Genomic DNA, 24,377 nt, shown 5'->3' with positions numbered 1-24,377 from the left:
AGCCACAAATGACCTCCTTTCTTCCTAAATTCGACCATATTCATTTCTCTTTTTACATGAACTGGATGTTTGGTCTGTTTTCTGTTACGTTTTTTACAAAATGAATTAAACATTTTCCACTCAGTGTTGACATTTGCACATCCTATCAGAGAAAGTTATTTTAAGTTGCGATCCCTGTCGACTTAGCATTGTTCAGTCCTGGTTCTAAAACGAGAATATTCCAGCTTCTTTTCTGCAGAAACCTCAGTTTGAGTAGATAGCCTTTGAGATTTTATTAATTGCTCAAGCAGATTGGTGGTAAATGTGCATTCCTTTTTTTTTGGTCAGATTTGCAGAATCTGCTAGTTTGCATGTTATCCGTTCATTTTGCTTCCCTCACTGCATACCACTGAGATGACCTAAGATCAACGGCCCACAGCAGATACATTAACATTTGCTGTTTGTTACCAGCCAGAAGCAGCGTGTTCTCACTTTAAGTGTTTAATGCTGTGTTGCTGGAACCTGTTTGTATTTTGTTGCCATGACTTTAAAACACACTTCTCTGCAGAACATGCAGAGGAAGTTTAGTTTTAACTACTACAATGAGTCACACACACACACGCACACACACACACACAAAAAGTCACTCCCATCAGTTAGCACTTTTTTGACCCGACTGCTATGGAAGCTCAAGAAATTGCGAGTCCCCAGAGAGATGAAGCAACTCAAAAAGTTACAATTAATAGTTTTGAGGCCGTCTCCTAGACATGTGCTGATGTGTCAGCTCTGTACATCTGTTTAGCCATGTCCCATCACCTCTGTATAGTTCCACAATATCTGCACTTCCTCAAACAAACTATGTTAACTCAATACGTCGACACATATCTTATCTCCACTCTGACTCCGGATGAGACAGTAGGGATTTGCCTCTAGTTTGCTTTGCAAATATCTGGTGCTCCTGCTTGTTTAGCCAGCCTTTGACTGCATTGTTAAGCAGCAACTGCTCTAAATTATTACTAATTCAAATCTGCAAAACCAACCACAACGCATACAGGAAAAAAAAAACGCAACACATCCTCTGCTTTTGATCAGCTAAACGTTAAAGATCAGGAAAAGATTACAGGTTAAACTGTTAACAATGCTTTATTTAAAATGTATATCAGATTTAGGTAGTGTGAACCTTCTTGTGATGCTTCTTCCCATCCTCTTGGTCACAAACTCGCTACTTTGTACTTCATACACGCGTGCATAAAGGAGGAGTCTGTCTGTGCTGTGGATTTTAAGAGTGAAAAGAATGATGTCTGTCTCCTCACATCAGTGTTGCTGGATGACTTTTTGGTCGCTGTCTCTTTGTCTCTCTCTCTTTTGTGTGAAGTTTAAATTTATTCTCTCCACCGTTTGCTTTTCACTTTGCTGCTTCAACTCTTTTGCTCGTYGCTCTCATGCTCAGGCCTCATTTTCCCTTTTCTCTAAGGCTATTTCTGTTTAGCCATGAGGGCCCCCCTGTCATTTACAGAAACTCATCTCAAGCTCCCTTTTCAACGGATCCCTCACATGTACTGACACACACACACACACGCACACACACACACACACACACACATAGGGACACTCTTGCACAACCACAAGGTGCTTGATTAAACAGTCATGACAAAGGGGCCACCCCACAATAAACAGACACACAGGCATAACACTGAACGATCCTCTCAGTGGTTCATTGCCGGTTTGAAATGGGGTTTTCATGAGTTATTTAAGTGTTCTCCATCATGAGTGTTTCGCTGCAGCTCCCACCGACATGACACGGACCATTTCCCCCGCTCAGGCGAGAAACATGGCATAACGCATGACTGTGGCGTTTACGAAGTGGAATAGAGAGATAAAGAATCCAAGAGGCATAGTTTTATATGATTTAGTCTGCGAAAACTGAATCTATAGAAATTATGTTTGTTGCTTACCATATCATGTATGTTTAAAAAATAAATAAATTAATTAAACAAACAAAGTTGGCTTAAATGATCTGACATGTCACAGTAATTTGTGAGAGTTTTGCACGATGGAGCTGCAGCAAACGGATGTGCTGAACATCACTTCAGAAGGTTTAAACCAAAATCCCATCTCTGCACGTTTTGTTCACTGTGAACTAAACCTGGTCTTTACCAACCACACATTTATAAATTACTTTATGAATGTTATGAATTACTATAAATTACTAAAAATAAATAGTGAATTAGCCAAAATGGCAGTGACTCACTTTGTTAAAGGTGCAGCATGTAACTTGTTACATATTTGTTAATATTGTCATCGTCTCGTGACTCGTGACGGTAATAATAGGAGCAAGTAATCCGTTAAAACGTCAAGCTCCTCCCCATGCTACAGTTGCCGTTTGAAGACATGCACTGCTCCCAAACATGAACAACCAATCAGAGGAGCGTCAGTCAACCTTGTACTAATGGCAGAGAAACGACTTCCTGTTCCAGGGAAACTGTTTATCTGCTGACATCGGTGACCAGGCTAACTGGCTTGAGCAGTTAGGCTCTACTAACAGGGAAAAGCTGTTGCATAGCAGAAAGCAGAAAGTGGGAGGTTGTGAACAGTGCAGATACAGTGGTGATTGACAGAGCTAAGGCCCTCCCCCTGGCCCTGATTGGTTGTTTTCAAAGGAGCGATGTAGCTGTGTAGATGACAGCAGGACCACTGGTTTATTGACCATGATAATGAGCTCACTGTTCTCCAGTGGCCCACAGGTCAGAATTAAATTGCGCACCATTTGCTTAATGTTGAACAGGAGGCCTGCGTAAAGGACCATGCCACAAACAAATCCGATGTAAATGCATGATGCTGTCATTTGAATATAGACCAAAATCTCAGAGGAATATGTCCAACAATTTGTAAACTCAATGCCAAACAAGTGGGCAGAAGAAAGGCGGTCCAACTTGGTACTAATAAAATCGCCGTTCAGGGTACATTATAAAAAATATATATATATATGGTTAGGAAAACTGTACCGTTCTGAAGTTCTTTATCTGCCTTGACACGCATACCTTCATCCTCACATTTAGACATATCAATGTTTTTGATATGCTTGTGGTGTAAGTGTGGCCTGGCAGAGAGATCACACATGGCCATGATGTGATTGTCCTGAGTGTGTTTTGATTGTTGCAGCACAGCTGGACTTGGCAGACTTGGCAATGTTAATCACTTGGACGCTGGCCAGTTCGATACAATTGCAATTATCCTCTGCGGGAGCCTGGAAAACCGCTGAAGAAAGGGTACGGCTGAAGCCTGAGGCAGGCAGAGAAGGTTTCATAATGTTTGGCATCCCACGTCTGGGACGAGGGGTGGTCTCTGTTGATTTAGGAGTTTTGGTAAAAATGTTTAAAAAGAGGAGGGGCTTGGAAATTGGCAAGTTTAGTGATGCTCCAGAAAACATGCAGCGCACATGTAAGACTTATTTTATCTGTTGGGTTTAGAGCAGAGCAGCAAGTGGATTTATTGAAAAATGGGCTCAAGATCCATGGACTGTGAATGCAGGGAAGTGGACTTTTTTGGGATAAGACTAAAGGATGACTGAAGACGCACAGTGTGGAATGCCACTGCTTGATCCCCTTCCTCTGCTTCCTTCTTTTTCGTCTTTACTTTTGTCCCCATCAGTGGGGAAGTGGGGAAGGGCGGGTTAGCTTCCGGTGACAGTGACGTGCCTGCGTCAGCTTTCTGAAGCGCAGCAGATGGAGGAGCCTTTTTTTTGTGTGTGTGTGTGCGTGTGTGAGTGATTAAAATGCAGCTGAAGAACATACTGAGCCTCTTGGCATCACCACACTTGGCTCAGCATAACCTTGCTGCCCTCTATTTCCCAAACTAGCGGAGCATGCGCGTAGGTGATCACCTTTTCGTGACAAGTTTTAGCCGCAGCCCCCGACGAGCGGATATTAATTAACAGCGTCCCCGTTGTCTTTTACCGAGTTGATTTTCTTTGAGTGGCAGGAGGGCTGCATGGCCTGTGTGGCTGTGTCTTCACTTATCTGTTTGAGTAAGTCAGTAATGCACCGATCACAGGATTTTCGAAAAGCAGACCTCTGTTCTGCAGCGTGGCGCCAGTCCGGGCGGGCATGTGGGAGTTAGTCAGGAGACAGTGGGTTTGGCTCTGTGCCACGGTTATTAGCCACTCACGGGGTGGGCATGGGCTTATGCCTTGACTCAATCACTGACTTTGTTTGTGTTTTATGTGTTTGTTTGTGTGCGTGCGTGTGCGTGCGTGTGTGCGTGCGTGCGTGCATGCGTGTGTGTGTGTGTGTGTGTGTGTGTGTGTGTGTGTGTGTCCTAACTGTGTAAACTCACACATAGGGATCTTAGGCCTGTGGGAGATAAAGACCTNAAGCATAAAAAATGTTGGAAACTGACAATAATAAACCAACTTGCTCAGTGTATTCAAAAACACCAATTGCAGAGTAAGGTATTAGCTCAAAAACAGTTTCTGAACATGTATTTCCTGGCTGATTATGACGATACAAAAGGAGATTTCCATGGAGTTTTTTTTCTTACAATTTCTCCTCTTACCTTTTCCCATAAAACAAAAATATTGAACACCATGTGAAAATACGGTGAATCAAAAGTCTTTAAACGTAGATCTTTAGGTGATCTCATCTTTGGGGAGTGACATCATGCCGGGGTCGTATTGATCTCTCCTCACTCCTGCTGACTAACTTATCGACATCCTCAAGTGTATTTCCTGTCTGGCCTGTCAGCAGTGTTTATGGATGGCACTGCTCCCTGGTGACACACACACATAGACACACACACACACACACACACGCACACACACACACACACACACGCACATGCACACCGAGTAGAAGCTATAACACGGCCCCCATGCAAACAGGAAGTGTACCCCCAAGACTATGTTACATCATGTTATAAAAACAGAGACGCACGCATAGACGCTCATCCCCACCACTTCTTATTGATGCAGTGCTTGATCCTGGCCTCCTCCTTAATGAATCTGGCAGGTGCTGACCTGCAGGTGTCGTGGAAGTATTGACCGGCGTGGACCTGAAAGCTTTAGGTCAGGAGGATCAGAGGAGAAAAAGTAATTCTCTCAAGGTGCATGCCGTTTTGAATGATGTGCTTATGTTCTGCTCCATCATTCCTCTGAGGTGGCACCGAGTCAGAAACCCTAGTTTGTGTGAGCAAGTTGGTGTCGGCGCCGTTTCATGCAGCTGACAGATGAAATGTTGGTTAAAGGAAGCTGTGAGTGCCTTGACTGAAAAAAACAATATAGAAGACAAAAACACACACAAAAAAACACAGAACCATGTACATATTGCTGGTGAAACCTGCAGGCTGTCTTAATGTTTGTACATTCCCGTCAAGGTCGGCACTCAGCTGCTAATGTCTTGTGATCCTTTAAGGGCAACACACGCTACTCCACACCGCTTTTTAATTCCTGCTGGCAGGCTCCCTCCATGCAGTGCAGCATCATCCATTACCAGCTTCCTCCTTAGCGATTAGAGAAGATAATGCTGAACTGTGGAATTAACCTCAATTAGTACTACCTCTGTAGATCTTTCTCATTTCACCTCATGACTCCTGCTCTGCATCTTAAATGTCCCTGGTCTATTTCTGGTCTATTGAGAGGGCATTTATCAGAATGGGCAGTGATATATTAATAATGGCGTTACTTTATTTACTCTGTGCAGAAGATAAAAACAATACTTATAGCTATTCTACTTGCMTCYGTTGTATTGGGGTTATTGTCCTTCTAATATTAAACTTCAAACTAAGATTTAATCTTAATCTTACATTTTAGTTCAGACAGAACAGGACAACAAACAATTATTTTTAGAACTTGCTAAAATTACCCACCGCTGAAGTTCAATTATTGATTTTGACCTTTAGCTGAGGTGACACACAGAAGTGTGTTTTCCTTTAGCAGCCACTACATAGCGGTAATGGTAAATACAAGAGCGAGAAAGGGGAATTTAAACTTTTTAAAATCTTGTACTGGACTACAGAGTGTTTAGTGAATTCCTTGTGCGAATGTGTTCAAGCTGAAAAAACTGACAAGAGTTTCTATGAATTCTAATAGAAGCCTGTTTGCAGAATCACCTGCTAATTAGCAAATTAGCATGCTTACATTAACATTTAGCTCTGTGTTGCTGGGAAAGCATCTGTTGTGATTCTCTTTTTTTTTTCCCATACGCAACAGGTGTCTGAATATTTGTCACTTTAACAACTTCATACATGGCTGATGTGTTATATCACTGCTAAATAGTACAGATCCCTACAAGTCATACAATGCATTAGCCATGTGTATGCTTTCAAATCTCTAATGTGTTGCTCTCCTCCGTCTGTTATGGTGGTTTGTGGATACATTTTGTGGGCTTAAGTTCCTCCTGTGCCTGTTAGTGTTACTTTCACTTTTGTCTCGCTACCCTTAGCATTTAAGTCACTAATTTGGCACTTTTGTTCATAAAGAAAAGAAAAACAGAAGTGGTTGAAAGAAAACTTGTAATCGGGTTTGTTGTGTGTTTTTCTTAGAGCATGGCTAATCCCCTGGCTCAGACATGACTATTTGCTTGAAAGTTTTTGTTTATTTTTTGTTCACACATGACATTGTAAACCGAAGAGGCACACCCAACTTGTCAGGTGAGGAAGATAAACTATGAAATGAAATAAAGTGAAAGAGGGAGTGCACCCTGTGGCTGTCTTCCTGGTAACTCTTAGTCACACAAGAACCCAATAACTGTGTGGCACAGTAATTACAGTGCGTGGGAGAAGTGGATCATTACCTTGTACAAAGGGTGAGTTTACTGTTAAGTGAGGTCTCTTTAAATGCTTTTTAACTGCTGGTGCTGCTGTAAAGCAGCTGTCTGGACTTGAAGAGAGGGCAGGTGGGGAGGTCTGAAAGAGGCYGTTGAGACAGAATAAAAAAAAAAAAAAAGAAAGAAATTCTCATGACCAGTTGGTGAATTTACATACAGGCCAACAGCCGAAATACTTGTGGTTTTTTTATTTGTGTGTCGTAGTTACGGTTGTGGGTTTTGCCCACTCTGTAACTGGAGGAAGAAGCATTCAAATACCTTGATTTTCACCAACACCTGCAAACATATGATCACATCCCTCCACTCTTCAGGAGGGGTAAATTAGAAATTTGTGTGTGTGTGTGTGTTTTATTTTTAGCAGAGTGTGTTTAGGAGAGGTAGTAGAGCCTTGTCAGTCTTCAGGGCTCTCCTCTACTCTGTAGTACAGTGTCTGCAGCTCTTGCTGAAAGCTATGTATATTTCATAAGCCCAGGGTGCCTTTTTGTCTTAAGATATGATGCACCTCCCCTGCCTGTCTCTCTGCTGATCGTCAGTGGAGGGAGCCATCACAGACTTTTCTCTCTTGTTTTTTTTTTTAATCTACCCCACTCCTCTCTCTCCATCTTGACAGCCACCCTCTGCTTTTGCCTCTGCTTTTCATGGTCAGCTTGTCTCTGTCGTGAAGTCTCATCCCACTTCCCTCTTTCTGTTGTGGAGTAGAGCACATCCAAAACGACTGGTTCTGTCAGGCGAAGCCATTCTCTCAGTGTCTCTCTCCATCTTTGATTCTGTCTGTCTGACTGTTTTGCAGCTCTGTCACTTCAGGGAAGGGCCACTTTTTCACCTGGAGCTGCATCCCCCCCTCTTCAGTTGTTGTCTTTTTATAGCAGGAATCAGAGTGCTGTGACAGTAGCTAAAAATGGTTGCACCGCTGACAAAACAAATCTGCAATTAATGGCTATATTTGCAACATCAGGCTCTATTTATGGTGAGAGATTTTTTTTTTTCCTTTTTTGCTGGCTTTGCTTTTTCAGCCCCAATAATGCTTGAAAATCACAGAATCCCAATCGGGTTATTTAGTGAAGGGGTTGCATTTTGAACTAATTTCTTTTAATACTGCTGATAGCTTGCATTACTTTCTGTCCTCTTGGGTAATTTATGCTCAATTTTTGTCCATTTACAGTGCCATGAAAGTCATTCGTCCCATTACACGTTGAGTTTGTCGCACTTAAGCGTGACACAGTTTAATATCATAGACAAAAAGCTGTGATGATTTCATTTATGAAACTAAACAGCCATCCAAACTAACCCACATTCATGTGGAAAAGTATAATATACTATAAATATAATAATATAATCATGAAATGACTCTGATTGTCCAGATTTTTTGCTTCAGTCTCACAGCAACACCAAGGCCTAAATTGACATCCATTAGTCAAAAAAGGGTTTCAGAGTAATTTTTAAGGCTTTTAGGCTCCAGCAAACCACTGCTAGAGTCATTTTCCTTAAATGAAGAAAACATGGAACAGCTGAACTTTGCCAGGAGTGGCGAGCCTACCAGAATTACTCAAAGAACACAGGAGGCCACAGAACAACCCAGAGTAACAACTAAAGCACTGTGGACCTCACCTGCCTCAACTGAGGTCAGCATTTATGAGTCAACATGAAAAAAGAAAATGGGCAAAATGGCAGAGATGGAAGAGATCCAGGGCAAGGACTGTTGCAGAGTAAAAAGAACACGGAGGTCCATATTTATCTTTGCCATAAAACCATCTAGATAAACTTTAGCTTAGAAAATATTCTGAAACTTTTTATCAACAGTTGACGCTTGGCATGAACTGTTGATGCCAAGCGTGACACAACCAGTTAATAGGTTTAGTAACTTTTTAAATTCGGGTGTGGTTAGTTTGGATAACTTTTTATTACATTATTATTATATTAAAAAAGCTTTTTGTATTCATTTAGGTTAGATTTGTTTTCCATAAACATTTGGTTGATGATCAGACACATGTATGTGCGACAAAAATGGACTAAATAAATCAGTGCTGCAGAAAAGAATTTGTGGCCACCGATCACACTTTCATTAATGTGGCTAGAAACAAACTTTGGACGTAAGACTTAGCAATTGATATTTTGCGCAAACAGGTAATTTTTTATGTTTTATTTTTGCACAAAATAACCTTTAATTATGTGTCTTTATTTTTATATTTTTTCAGGCCAGTGCTTTGGTTTCAAGTAGCACTGGAGCCACTAAAGAGGCAGACTCAAGGCCTTCACGACCTGCGCGGGATCACACTCCTTCATGCCCTGCGACCTTAGCGCCAGAGAGAGGAGACGCTCCACTTCCCAGTAAGTGCTAAAGCCACAAATGACCTCCTTTCTTCCTAAATTCGACCATATTCATTTCTCTTTTTACATGAACTGGATGTTTGGTCTGTTTTCTGTTACGTTTTTTACAAAATGAATTAAACATTTTCCACTCAGTGTTGACATTTGCACATCCTATCAGAGAAAGTTATTTTAAGTTGCGATCCCTGTCGACTTAGCATTGTTCAGTCCTGGTTCTAAAACGAGAATATTCCAGCTTCTTTTCTGCAGAAACCTCAGTTTGAGTAGATAGCCTTTGAGATTTTATTAATTGCTCAAGCAGATTGGTGGTAAATGTGCATTCCTTTTTTTTTGGTCAGATTTGCAGAATCTGCTAGTTTGCATGTTATCCGTTCATTTTGCTTCCCTCACTGCATACCACTGAGATGACCTAAGATCAACGGCCCACAGCAGATACATTAACATTTGCTGTTTGTTACCAGCCAGAAGCAGCGTGTTCTCACTTTAAGTGTTTAATGCTGTGTTGCTGGAACCTGTTTGTATTTTGTTGCCATGACTTTAAAACACACTTCTCTGCAGAACATGCAGAGGAAGTTTAGTTTTAACTACTACAATGAGTCACACACACACACGCACACACACACACACAAAAAGTCACTCCCATCAGTTAGCACTTTTTTGACCCGACTGCTATGGAAGCTCAAGAAATTGCGAGTCCCCAGAGAGATGAAGCAACTCAAAAAGTTACAATTAATAGTTTTGAGGCCGTCTCCTAGACATGTGCTGATGTGTCAGCTCTGTACATCTGTTTAGCCATGTCCCATCACCTCTGTATAGTTCCACAATATCTGCACTTCCTCAAACAAACTATGTTAACTCAATACGTCGACACATATCTTATCTCCACTCTGACTCCGGATGAGACAGTAGGGATTTGCCTCTAGTTTGCTTTGCAAATATCTGGTGCTCCTGCTTGTTTAGCCAGCCTTTGACTGCATTGTTAAGCAGCAACTGCTCTAAATTATTACTAATTCAAATCTGCAAAACCAACCACAACGCATACAGGAAAAAAAAAACGCAACACATCCTCTGCTTTTGATCAGCTAAACGTTAAAGATCAGGAAAAGATTACAGGTTAAACTGTTAACAATGCTTTATTTAAAATGTATATCAGATTTAGGTAGTGTGAACCTTCTTGTGATGCTTCTTCCCATCCTCTTGGTCACAAACTCGCTACTTTGTACTTCATACACGCGTGCATAAAGGAGGAGTCTGTCTGTGCTGTGGATTTTAAGAGTGAAAAGAATGATGTCTGTCTCCTCACATCAGTGTTGCTGGATGACTTTTTGGTCGCTGTCTCTTTGTCTCTCTCTCTTTTGTGTGAAGTTTAAATTTATTCTCTCCACCGTTTGCTTTTCACTTTGCTGCTTCAACTCTTTTGCTCGTYGCTCTCATGCTCAGGCCTCATTTTCCCTTTTCTCTAAGGCTATTTCTGTTTAGCCATGAGGGCCCCCCTGTCATTTACAGAAACTCATCTCAAGCTCCCTTTTCAACGGATCCCTCACATGTACTGACACACACACACACACGCACACACACACACACACACACACATAGGGACACTCTTGCACAACCACAAGGTGCTTGATTAAACAGTCATGACAAAGGGGCCACCCCACAATAAACAGACACACAGGCATAACACTGAACGATCCTCTCAGTGGTTCATTGCCGGTTTGAAATGGGGTTTTCATGAGTTATTTAAGTGTTCTCCATCATGAGTGTTTCGCTGCAGCTCCCACCGACATGACACGGACCATTTCCCCCGCTCAGGCGAGAAACATGGCATAACGCATGACTGTGGCGTTTACGAAGTGGAATAGAGAGATAAAGAATCCAAGAGGCATAGTTTTATATGATTTAGTCTGCGAAAACTGAATCTATAGAAATTATGTTTGTTGCTTACCATATCATGTATGTTTAAAAAATAAATAAATTAATTAAACAAACAAAGTTGGCTTAAATGATCTGACATGTCACAGTAATTTGTGAGAGTTTTGCACGATGGAGCTGCAGCAAACGGATGTGCTGAACATCACTTCAGAAGGTTTAAACCAAAATCCCATCTCTGCACGTTTTGTTCACTGTGAACTAAACCTGGTCTTTACCAACCACACATTTATAAATTACTTTATGAATGTTATGAATTACTATAAATTACTAAAAATAAATAGTGAATTAGCCAAAATGGCAGTGACTCACTTTGTTAAAGGTGCAGCATGTAACTTGTTACATATTTGTTAATATTGTCATCGTCTCGTGACTCGTGACGGTAATAATAGGAGCAAGTAATCCGTTAAAACGTCAAGCTCCTCCCCATGCTACAGTTGCCGTTTGAAGACATGCACTGCTCCCAAACATGAACAACCAATCAGAGGAGCGTCAGTCAACCTTGTACTAATGGCAGAGAAACGACTTCCTGTTCCAGGGAAACTGTTTATCTGCTGACATCGGTGACCAGGCTAACTGGCTTGAGCAGTTAGGCTCTACTAACAGGGAAAAGCTGTTGCATAGCAGAAAGCAGAAAGTGGGAGGTTGTGAACAGTGCAGATACAGTGGTGATTGACAGAGCTAAGGCCCTCCCCCTGGCCCTGATTGGTTGTTTTCAAAGGAGCGATGTAGCTGTGTAGATGACAGCAGGACCACTGGTTTATTGACCATGATAATGAGCTCACTGTTCTCCAGTGGCCCACAGGTCAGAATTAAATTGCGCACCATTTGCTTAATGTTGAACAGGAGGCCTGCGTAAAGGACCATGCCACAAACAAATCCGATGTAAATGCATGATGCTGTCATTTGAATATAGACCAAAATCTCAGAGGAATATGTCCAACAATTTGTAAACTCAATGCCAAACAAGTGGGCAGAAGAAAGGCGGTCCAACTTGGTACTAATAAAATCGCCGTTCAGGGTACATTATAAAAAATATATATATATATGGTTAGGAAAACTGTACCGTTCTGAAGTTCTTTATCTGCCTTGACACGCATACCTTCATCCTCACATTTAGACATATCAATGTTTTTGATATGCTTGTGGTGTAAGTGTGGCCTGGCAGAGAGATCACACATGGCCATGATGTGATTGTCCTGAGTGTGTTTTGATTGTTGCAGCACAGCTGGACTTGGCAGACTTGGCAATGTTAATCACTTGGACGCTGGCCAGTTCGATACAATTGCAATTATCCTCTGCGGGAGCCTGGAAAACCGCTGAAGAAAGGGTACGGCTGAAGCCTGAGGCAGGCAGAGAAGGTTTCATAATGTTTGGCATCCCACGTCTGGGACGAGGGGTGGTCTCTGTTGATTTAGGAGTTTTGGTAAAAATGTTTAAAAAGAGGAGGGGCTTGGAAATTGGCAAGTTTAGTGATGCTCCAGAAAACATGCAGCGCACATGTAAGACTTATTTTATCTGTTGGGTTTAGAGCAGAGCAGCAAGTGGATTTATTGAAAAATGGGCTCAAGATCCATGGACTGTGAATGCAGGGAAGTGGACTTTTTTGGGATAAGACTAAAGGATGACTGAAGACGCACAGTGTGGAATGCCACTGCTTGATCCCCTTCCTCTGCTTCCTTCTTTTTCGTCTTTACTTTTGTCCCCATCAGTGGGGAAGTGGGGAAGGGCGGGTTAGCTTCCGGTGACAGTGACGTGCCTGCGTCAGCTTTCTGAAGCGCAGCAGATGGAGGAGCCTTTTTTTTGTGTGTGTGTGTGCGTGTGTGAGTGATTAAAATGCAGCTGAAGAACATACTGAGCCTCTTGGCATCACCACACTTGGCTCAGCATAACCTTGCTGCCCTCTATTTCCCAAACTAGCGGAGCATGCGCGTAGGTGATCACCTTTTCGTGACAAGTTTTAGCCGCAGCCCCCGACGAGCGGATATTAATTAACAGCGTCCCCGTTGTCTTTTACCGAGTTGATTTTCTTTGAGTGGCAGGAGGGCTGCATGGCCTGTGTGGCTGTGTCTTCACTTATCTGTTTGAGTAAGTCAGTAATGCACCGATCACAGGATTTTCGAAAAGCAGACCTCTGTTCTGCAGCGTGGCGCCAGTCCGGGCGGGCATGTGGGAGTTAGTCAGGAGACAGTGGGTTTGGCTCTGTGCCACGGTTATTAGCCACTCACGGGGTGGGCATGGGCTTATGCCTTGACTCAATCACTGACTTTGTTTGTGTTTTATGTGTTTGTTTGTGTGCGTGCGTGTGCGTGCGTGTGTGTGTGTGTGTGTGTGTGTGTGTGTGTGTGTGTGTGTGTGCGTGTGTGTGTGTGTTTGCTAGTCTAGCATTCAAGTTGGGGATTCTCTTATGGTCACACTGACCTTATTGTGCAGTCACTCCTGGTTGATTTGTCCCCTCTCCAACACATTCCTCTCCCTGAAAGGCTACGAAACAGACTATTAACCCCGCTCCCTCCGCTTCAGGTCTATCTCTTTCTCTCCCTCTCGACTCCTATCACTTTCTCTCATCTTACGTCCACATGAGTTTGATTTAGCGACTTTGGTTCGAGCCTTGGAGCCTGGGACAGTACGCTTATACGCGGAGACCTATAGATTCACGGCCAGCGGAGCATATCATTACTTGGCCATAGCTCATCACCAGATACATCAGCAGGCTGGCTAATAGATGCGAGCTGTCTGCATTCAGGAAGTAATAAACCCTTCATCATTTCGTCCCCTTAATTATTTCCTCCTCACACTTTGCATAAATTGCAGTAAACGGTGACAGGAGAAAGTATTTCAGAGAGAGTTTTTGTTTGACGAAAGCAAACCACGTATTTTAGGACAGTGTTCAGTGTTCATTGCATGAGGTCTACCTTATGAACTCATAAGTGTTACATCTGTCAAATGACCCAAAATATGAGGTCAAAATCACGATCAGCCACCCAGAAAAACAAAAAATAAATGACTTGCAGTATCTAGTTTCGGCTTCTGCACAGCTCTTGGCATCGTGATGGGAAATTGCAGCAAATTATTTGAGAGATAACTTAGAACAACTTACCACTCAACTGCACAGAGAAACTCTACGTAATTGTACTGAGACCAATTAGTGCTGGGGGTGATCACACCTAACCTGATGTGCCAGATGTTTTTTACTCGGAACCATCTGGGAAACATGCTATTGGAAAGTGTCTCGAGAAGCTGTTTTACAGGTGATTGGCTAAACCATATATCACAGTCTGTATTAAGCAAACACCAACAAAAAGCTCAATGAACCATAGCCAGAGGAACTTGTTTCTAAATTAATCTCCAGTAAAAGCTATTTGGAGGAGAGAAGTAAAGAACAAACAAGGAAAGGGCCTCTGTTTGGTTTTCGGCCATCAAAATGAAGAATTTCACTTATAAACATACTTAATGTAATTGGCTAGATACTCGTATCTTTTTCCAGATCACTGTTCCTCCACAAGGACAAACCTTCAAGCCAGGTAAGGTGATTTGCTTATATATAGATATTTATGCAGCTCTAACAAAAGTCAGCATGTCATTTTTAAAAGTATTTAACACAAAATGTATCTTAAATTCCTGCTTAAATATTTAATTTAGGCTTTATCGAGCCTCGGTCTGACTTCATCGCTCAGCGTTTAACACCGAGTTCAGGCTGGAGACTCGTCTCAGCAGGAACTTTGTCAGACGCAAGCAGTCAGAGAAACCTCCCGACTCTGACCTTTGACACCCCTTTCACCAGGAAACAGGTGTTTTAGCAGGGTTACTGCTTCAGAGCTTGTAGCTTGCAGCAAATTACGTCACGGCAGATAGAGGAAAATGAGCCAGTTTTATGTTGTTGTGATGTTGTCCATCATATAGATTAGCTACACACTCTTTCTACGTCTTACAAGGGTGGATTAATTTTGTCTGGTGCTTCTTTTGGGCGCTACCGTCAGGTTTTCTTCCTTTCCACCTGTCTTGCTGCCCTCACCCTCGTGACTTCATTTCTTCTTCCCCTCCAGCCTCCCTGTCACCTCCTCATCCTTGTCTTGCTGCTTCTGTATCCCTCTCTCCTTCGCCTCCCTTTAAACCGTCCTCCACCGTCAGGCAACTCAGCCGAGACTAAGTGCTTTTTGGTGTCTCTCTGCAGGTGGGACTGTAATAAAGCTTGTCAGCAGGGAGGCATGGGTCGCGCTGTCACATGCTCTTTGCCTCCCCTCTTTAACTCCCTCCTCCATCTCCCTCCATTGCCTGACCTCCCACCGCCACTCTCTTCCAGGACTCTGCGCTTTCATTTTTACTCTCTCATTTCTCTGTCTTTTCTTCCCCATTTTGTCCTGCTCTTACTCGACATTGCACTCCTTGACTTGTGTCTCATGCCCCTGTAGCTCTCTGGTTTCCTTGCCAACGGCACTTTCAGGATGGTGATGAAGAGAAGCAGCAACAGGAGACACTTGTCTGTTTGTAACAAGCACACACCGAAGCGCAGAGAGGCACAGACTTGCAGGCGATCCATGTAAATGACCCCAGGTGAGCCTGCATTGTTTGTCCAGCTGCTCCTCCTAACACCAGCTCGTGTTCCCTCGTAAAGCAGCAGGTCACATGGAAATCAGCTTCCTCTACACAAAACAGTTCTTTCTTTTATTTCAAAGCCGTGTGCTCACTGTACGTCCTTGTTTGTCTTATTGTGAATGCTCGTTGCACCCTCACACAGCTTTTATAGGTAACAGCTCACATGCTATTTGCATGCCGCCGTTCTCCAGACAGGTTTAAACCCATTTTCTTGTGTGAGAAAGCTTTCGCATTGTCTTTCTTGTTGTTGCCACAGGATGGCAATGCTGAGACCCAAAGGGGGAGCCTTCTTCTACCAGCCGGCTTTCATTCACACACGCATTCTCGCACTCACACGCACGCACGCACGCACACACACACGTGCACATACGGCTCTCTTTGGTTCATGTTAGCCCGGGCTTGTGTAAGGTGACAGAGCGCTGTGAATAATTTAGTCCTGTCCATGTTAATGGCTGACAACTAACGCAGCCTTTCTCCTCTGCAGTCGGCCCATTAACAGCACTTTCAGTTTCGCTCTCGCTTTCTTCTTCTCTTCATGCGTCATCTTGTTGGTGTCTACACATTTTTATTTATTAATTATGTTTCTTTTCACTAATAATTGTATAACTTATGCATTGCAAGAATATTGAGGAGCTATGTTTTATAATTATCACATTGGCATATATTTTAAAACTTTCAAAAGTATGTTGTTGTTTTTTTACTTTATTTGCCAATTTAGCATAGGGCTGGCCAATAAATCAATATCAACATGTATCACAATAGACATGTGATCAATGTCAATATATAATACATACCATGGGATTTTCACTAATTTCACTGAACTGCACAGCATTCTGGGAGATGTAGGCAGAGGAAAGGTTGTAGCAGCTCAACCTCTCACAGCCAGCTACGGTTTGGTATTGAGTAATAACTCACTCTCTCTTTGGTTACCTACCAACAACTCACTTGCTGACTCTTTGGTTACCTAGCAACAACTTTTTGAGTAACTTGCGCAGCAGCAGTTTAAGGCTTGGCTGCAGTTGCCTCATGCTTAAAAATAAAAACAGCGTGTTGTGAAAGAAGAAAATGAGTACAGCAGCTTATTTTAGGATGCATTTTTCAGCCATGTCGTCCAGCCCCAGTTGAGCATAATTAAATGTAAATAATGCTGCTGAAACTTTTCTTTACCTTGTTGAACACATTTTCTACTTACTCACTAGCGCCTCCCTATCTCTGCCTCAGCCTAAAGTCTTTTGCAGCCTCTAACAGTTTTCTTGAAACATTTTTTTTATTTTTTTTACCTCGCCCTTCTTGAAACTTCACCATCCCTCCATCTTTATCTCTGACCTGTTGGGTGTGTGACTTGGTTTTCATGATGCAGTCCATATTTAAATTTGTGTAAAAAAAAAAAAAATTCATCACTTTCCTTTTAACTTCATAGTTGTATGTATTTCCAATGAAATATATTTGACTCTTTGCTTGTAACATGATGAGATGAGAGAAAGGTCGAGAGTTATGAATGCTTTTGTAAATCACTGTTTGCGTTTCAAATTTCACTCTGAACAGAACATTCATTTCAAGTAGAAAGTAAAACTGTGTGATTTAACTAAACTAATTTAGAAAGAATTTGGTGTGAGAAAAGGGCTTTTTTTCACTCAGACTTCTTGGAGCATGAATTATCACATTTTGATCATTGGGTTTAATGCAGACTTAACAAAATCATTCAATTGTCTCATAGACATTATGTATTTTATAGAAACAGACGTCTTTCTTAACTAATCTGACACGGCAGATGTTTTTTTTTTTTTTTTTTTTTACACTGAACCATCCAGAATGTTGTTGGAAATGTTTTGGAAAAGAGCCATCACCTTCAGATATCTCTTAGCATGTGATTACATAGACCATCTGTCTTTACCTGTCATTTTGAAGCTTTAACAAATCAGATAAATGGAGTGGATCCAGTTGGTATGTCGGAAAAGTTCAAAAAAAGTGCAAAAAAAGTAAAGAGAAGCTGTCAGTTTTCTGTACTTCGGCGCTTCAGCAGAATACATGCTGCCTTTGCACTTGATTTGGATTATATAAGTGAAACAGGACAGATTTCAACCTTTGAATTTAATCTCAACTGATCTCAGTTGCAAAATCTACAAGGCCCTTGGAAAAAAAAGTAAATGTTTTATTTAGAAAGTAAAAAAAAAAACATAAAAACTTTAGTCTCTTAACATTTTAGAGAAAAAAATGATTGAAATTTTACAAGCGAAAGTGAGGCCTTCACAATAAAAAAAAACGTAATTGTCCTGGTTTGTGTGTCTTTTCTAAGTGTTTTGTGACAAGATTACACAAAAATCAGCCATGTACAGATCCACAGGAACACACACACAGGTGTGATGTGTGTGTTGGGGTCGGGGGGGTGCATGCGCAGGACCGAGCGTCAAGCACTATTAATGCTATAATTGGTCCTTTAGGCTTCAACACGGCTTGTTTGTGACGTGGGTGAACAATGTTATGACCCTAACAGTAATGAGATCATATGCACTAAACAAATTATCTCTCTGTCTCGCTCTGTATTTCTCCTCCACCCAGGCCAAATGCAGGGATGATTTTGCATGTGGTGTACATGATTTGCAGTTTGTACAGCCCGTGTGTGTTTTCCTAGGGTCTGGCTCACTCCATTTTCCGCTGTGATACAATCAGTGTGAGTGTGTTTGAGGTGGTAGAAGCCCACAAGCCTGGCCCAGCTGAGGCCTGGCCAGGCTCTTGAGGAGTAAAAAAGGATTGGCAATGACGTTTCTGGGAAGAAACTCTCAATGATTTTGGATTTCCCCCACCCCCCAAACACTGAGATCAAGATAAAGGACAGGAATGGAGCAAAGCATGTTCATATCAGAGATGCACCCATTCGTCTTTTCCTGACTGGTTTCTGATTTTCTTTGAGCTCTGACCTGCCTGTTTTAGTTCAGATTGCTGCCGATGTTTTTTTTTTGTTTTTTTTCAATGCATGAAACTGATTTAAGAAAAATAAAAAAGTTCAACAAGATTTTATCAAGAGTAGTAGTACGAAATGTACTTTTTCAGCTGAAACTGATAGAAGTTCTTAGTTGTGATAAATTTAATGCACATGGGGGGAAAAGGTGCCTGACCAGTTTGTTTTCAGGGACTTTTTGACCAATTATAATTTGGAAACTGATTTTTAACCTTCGATTTTTGCATCTCTTTGCATAGATGACATTCTTCCTGCTGTAATAGAGCATCTAAAGATTAAAAGCTCTGACTGTATTGTTAATATGAAGAGAGAGCAGTTCTCTACTGCTATTGACAAAAACACACTATATGTTTTGTGTCCCACTGAACCAGGCCCAGATTATTTTTAACATTCATGGTTTTGGACTGTGATCTCAGAGCACGTGAAGAAAATCCTGAACGGGATTTTGGCCCGTTCAGGATTCAAGAATTTTTCTTCCATTCCTGCTGTTCGGCAACGGTGAAAGCTAGCATCCTACAGAGCAACACGCCTCTCTTTATTAAGAGCTACAATAAAGCCGCTAAAAATATCATTATGTAAGTACGTTTAATTATAGCAGATGATTTTGCACCAGTGTAGCGCACAGGAAATACCTTGTCTGTTCCTCACCTGGTACATTTTTCTAGGAAGTGTAGCTTTGGGCAGTGGAAGGAAACGTTTAGTTTTCTCAGTGAGCTTGTCTCTGTAGTCTGGCTGATAAAGTCCAGCTGGTCCAGCAGATAGAAAAAGCTCCCGTCTCCCGTGTTTCTACTCCCTCCGTTCAAGCATCTGTCTGTCACATGGTTGTCTTCTCATTTCTGCAGTCGTCCTTAGCATCGCTCCTCTCAACTCTCCTTATTAGCTGTATTTCTACCCCCCCACACACACCTCCTCTTTTCTTTTTCCTCCACCACTTAGCACACGCATTAACTCCTCTTCCATTTGTCCCTCGCACACACTCACGCACGCACGCACACCTCCAAAAGCCTTAAAGAGGGGTCATGATTGAGGCGTGCTGTTAATTAGTCGGCAGTGGTTGTTGTAGTATTGCTATGGTGGGGTGTAATTAATTAGGTGGCATGTGCACAGTGGGAGAAAAAGAGGGAGATGAGGGACAGAGGGAGAGAAATGCCGGCTATCAGTCCTCCTTTTATCCTCTGAGCTTAGATGAGTTCCCCTAATGAGAAAAAATGAGATGCTCCCAACCGGGGAAGAAAGCATTTTGTCCCTTACATGTTCTCTCTGTCTTTCTGCGGCTCGTCGTTCTGTCACTGCCTTGTTCCCATTTCATCTGCCTATCACTGCCTTGCCTTTTGCTGGTAGGGTGTCATTGAGTGGGAGTCTCCAAACACAACTCCTGCAACTCATCCAGACGCACGCTCACAGCTACACCACGAGGCAAGGATGCTGTGCGGTGTGCGAGTTCTCGTAGCGGCACTGTTCGTGCGTTACACGGGGAAGAGGAGGAGAGAAATACTGTACGTAGATGGAGTGATGTCAAAAGGCCAAAGAAAACGTGGGAGGGAGGCAAGAGGTGCGCAAACACTCAGGGCTCTATTGATCCTCTCCTCAGTTCAACTGTCTCCTTGACCTCATTCTGAAGCACCTCTGGATGCTCATCCTTGTCAGCTAACGTGTCTGTGCAAGACCACACGTCAAAGGCCTTCACATAAATTAGAGTACTGCATCTGTTTACTGTAGTAGAGAACAGCAAGTGGTGTCAACCTGTCCGTTTTCAGCACCACATGAATATGTAGGGGTGCCGGCAGAACCCCACCCTCACTCCTCCTGCAGAGCATTGAGATCTGCAGGATGACTGTGGGCCGGTTTTTCTTTGTGGCCTATTTGATGCAATGTGATATTATATTGGAATAATTAGCAAAAAACGTTAATTAAACAGGATAACTATTAAGAAGAGAAAAAAATCCTTTAATCAATAAAATTGGAATTGTAATTCCATTAGAGGAATATCAAAAATATGCTTATTGGCTCTGAACAAAGAACAGGAAAGTATATTTCCTCATTCATTAAAAATAATCTTATAAAGAGGGGTGTTTATAAATGGTCATAAATGGGGAAAATGAAAATTCGGTGACCTTCAGGGGAGGCAGTAAGTAACTCATTGTTAAAATAACAATTATGCTATCAACATTGTTTAGGCGGAGCAAGAATTTAAACCCAATGAGACCAAAATAATGAGAGTCTGTTACTGCAAACTGTATGGGAATTTAGCACATTAACCCACATGCTAAACAACAAGCTGTTTCTTATGTGTGATCCTTGATCTGCATGATTCAGTTGAGAAATAACTAAACTGGACTTGTGGCGTATTAAAAAGTTTTTATTTTAGGAAATATACTCCATTTTTTCCCCAAACAGAATTACTACTGAGAGTAAGAAGTAATAAAAGTCGGGAATAAAAGCAGAAGAAGAGTCAAATAGGAGGTCCATTCACAAATGTAATTTTCATCAGTCACAACAACAATGGGTTGGATTTTACTGATGCAAACATTAAAACAAGATGTATCTAAATTTTGTCCAAAAAAACTGCGTCTAACTAAGGCTGGTTGATCAATTCACATGGGTTTCAGATTTGGTTTGGATCGGTTGACCTTAACATCCCCATGTGACACACAAATATATGAATCACAGGCCTCAGACTCTTATAAACACGTTTACTCACACCGTGTTTCGTTCCTCGCGTAAACTGATAGTTTAATGGTTGCCTGGCCTCTCCTGTGCCGTGTGACTGAAAGTGTCCAAGGTGACAGGTTTATGGACAGCTTGGCAGTGTCAGTGGAGCAGCACAGCTATTTACGGTAGACACTTCGGACACTGGCTGTTAGCATAAATCCCTTGCTTGGATCAGCTTCCAAATAATGCACATTGTCAGCCATGCTCAGATGTAAGTTACTGTATGCACACGACAAACAGTCACTCAATCAGCCACTCTGTCCTTTCTAACCTCCCCATCAACACTCAGAAGTACCTCGCATGCAAACATTACACACATGCTGCAGATCTGTATCTCGGTTATTTACGGCTCCCTTCTGGTGTAACGTTAACAACCTCTGCTCACTTTTCCTCCTTTCCGTCTCTCTCCACTCCGCATCACAGCCCCCTCAACTATCATTTAGCTTTACGAGGTGTCCTAAAAGAAGCCTGAGGTGAGCATCTCTCGCTCTTCCCCTTTATGTCAGAGAGGTTGATATCCTCCATAAGTCAGACACGCCGCTCTGTGTCACCGAGGAGAAACTGATGACCGAAGGTGAATGGTACCAGCAGGGAGCTCCAGTAGCTGGTACAGTGTGTGTGTGTGTTGGTGTCTGGATTTAAGTGAGACCAGGACTCTACAAGTTGTAGAGTTATCGAATGGATGAAAGAGAAGTTAGCTGGGTTTCAGCTTAAGCAAATGAGAAAATGAGGAAATGGAAAGACATGGAGACAATGGACAGATGTGGAGGAGGGGGAGTGGAACAGATCTGTTTGTGTCTTTATGAGCTCTCCCTTTGTGTGATCCCATCGCTATAAACAGAGGTCGGCTGAAGTGTGGCAATTTATAAGGTCCATCTCTCAGAAAAAAACAGCATATTAAAACGGCAATAAAAATGTGATCAGCACCTCATTTTGTGTGTGTTTGTGTATAATCTATCAGAGCCTTTACCCAAGACTCGCCTCACTTTCTAATGGGTGACAGAATTCATTTTACGTTTTGCGTCATGCTGTCTTAATCTCAGAGGTTTGCTGATGCATGCAGTTGGAGCTGCATCTGCATTACTGGATTTCAAGGCTAAACGTTGGTGAAGCTCAGACGTGTAAAGTTGCAGTTCTGACTTTGGAAGGCGTTTAGGGGTATTTTTGTCTGTTTTAGATTTTGGAAGAGATTAACATATATTCAGAGTGTCGCTGTCTTTCATCACCGCATACACCTGGTTATGCTTATGCTCACATTTCACAATGTAATCTGTTTTCTTCTTATTTTTTATGTAAACTTAGCATACAGGGTCACAGTCAGAAATTAATAGGAATAGTTCAGCTATTTAGTCTATCACGAGACAAAAAATTGACTTTCGTTCATAAAATTCATATTTTTCACTATGTAAGTTTCAAACTAAATATTTTGCTAGTTGAGGCTAAATATTCACTTGTTTTTGTTGACATTTCTTTATTGTAGCTAAGAATTTCTCAGATTTTTAACACAACAACTGCAAACGACTACCAGCGCCACGAGGTACACGTGCCACAGAATGAGAACTTACTGTCACCTCGTGCTGTTGGTGAAAAGTTTTGTCATGCTAACCTTCTCAGCAGAGATTTAGCCTCGTCTGATGAGACTAAATGATATAATTTCTGAACGTGTTTATTTCCTTTATAGATTTTCCGTCTGCATTCTTCTCAGTGCGGGTGCACAAGGCTCGCTCTGCACAAACTGCTGGCGTTTTTCCTTTTTTTTAAATTTATTTATTTTACTCCTCTGGGGATAAAGAGAAGGTTTGTTTGATTAATTAATGCTGTTAGACATGAATGTAAATGATCAAAGGATCACATTTGCATTTTGTCTTAAATTATTCATGAGCTGCGATTGCTCATGAATTAGGACACCTGTGAAGGGCTACTCCTCTGTAGCTCAGACACTCAACCATGCGCATACACACACACACACACGCACACACACACACACACACACACACACGCAAACACACCCCCACACACACACACGCACACACACACACACACACATGCAAACACATCCTGGGATGTGACCTGGTGTGTTTAACCAGACCCGCTCATCACCCCTATCTATGTGCCACGCTGTGCACAGGGATGCAGGTCACTGCAGGTTCACGGCCGTATTATTAGGTTATGCAGCCGCTCTGGCCGGGGTTCAAACGTTCTGATTAGGTTACCGCGTAGCGCTAAAGCTCAGCCTGTCACCCTGACTGTATGATTCATCTCCATGGAGACAAAAGAAAAGCTCTGATCTAATTACCCACACTGCTGCCATCTCAGACATGAGGAGAGGGCCGGGCGGTGTGAATGAGAAGCGAGGAGCCACATATGAATAGGCACGGGGGGCACAAACAGGGGTAACTGCGGGTAAGAGAGAGAAATCAAGTGCGCAAACAAGAGCAGCCTCGGACGCTAACAAAAGCAGGCTTGATAACAGGTATTATTTGTTTTTGCTCGTCTCTCTCCCCTCATCATAGGCAGCATCCTACCGCTTCATAAATGGGCCATTGTTGCCATGGATATGAGCAATGGTTCTCCCGCTCCCCTTGATGGGGCTCAGTGATAAATGGTGGGATGTGTAGGAAGTTAATAATTTATCCTGGGGAAGGAGCGGCGGTTCCGAGGAGCGTTACCTAGTATAATGGGTTAAGTGCGGCAATTGCAGCACACCAAGCGATAGACTCGAAAGAGGCATCGTATAAAAAATGAATAAAGGCAGAGTGGAGCCTGCTGGGTAGGAATTGTCATGAGACCGTGTTGGGCTCTGTTGGGAAAAGGGGCTTTGTGTTGTGTTTGGGGAAAAAAAAGCTTTGTCTTTTTTTTCTTTCTTGAATTTATAGGATTGTCAGGTAAAGATCGGTGGTAAATTAATGGAGCTTTCTCACAGTCATTCTGTAAAGATCTCCTCCAACTGTACTTTTAATAGAAGTGAACAGCTCAGTATGCTTTGGGCTATAAAATGTGACAGCGGTCGTGACGGATGAAGCTCCTGCAGAGGAGCGGTGCGAGGCCTGGCC

The 24,377-nt window shown here is 42.3% G+C and overlaps 1 protein-coding gene across 1 annotated transcript in view; it reads left to right on the top strand.

The window, feature by feature from the left end:
• Positions 1–8,999: 8,999 nt before the first annotated feature.
• gse1b (Gse1 coiled-coil protein b) overlaps positions 9,000–24,377 on the top strand; it is a 128,823-nt gene continuing 113,445 nt past the window's right edge. Inside the window, exon 1 of the mRNA XM_008405919.2 lies at positions 9,000–9,128. The gene's annotated coding sequence lies outside the window, so the exon portion shown is untranslated. The remainder of the gene's footprint in view (positions 9,129–24,377) is intronic.

Source organism: Poecilia reticulata, linkage group LG3, assembly GCF_000633615.1.
Source record: "Poecilia reticulata strain Guanapo linkage group LG3, Guppy_female_1.0+MT, whole genome shotgun sequence".
In the NCBI taxonomy this organism is placed as follows: domain Eukaryota; kingdom Metazoa; phylum Chordata; class Actinopteri; order Cyprinodontiformes; family Poeciliidae; genus Poecilia; species Poecilia reticulata.
This window is presented reverse-complemented; position numbering and strand designations above follow the sequence as displayed.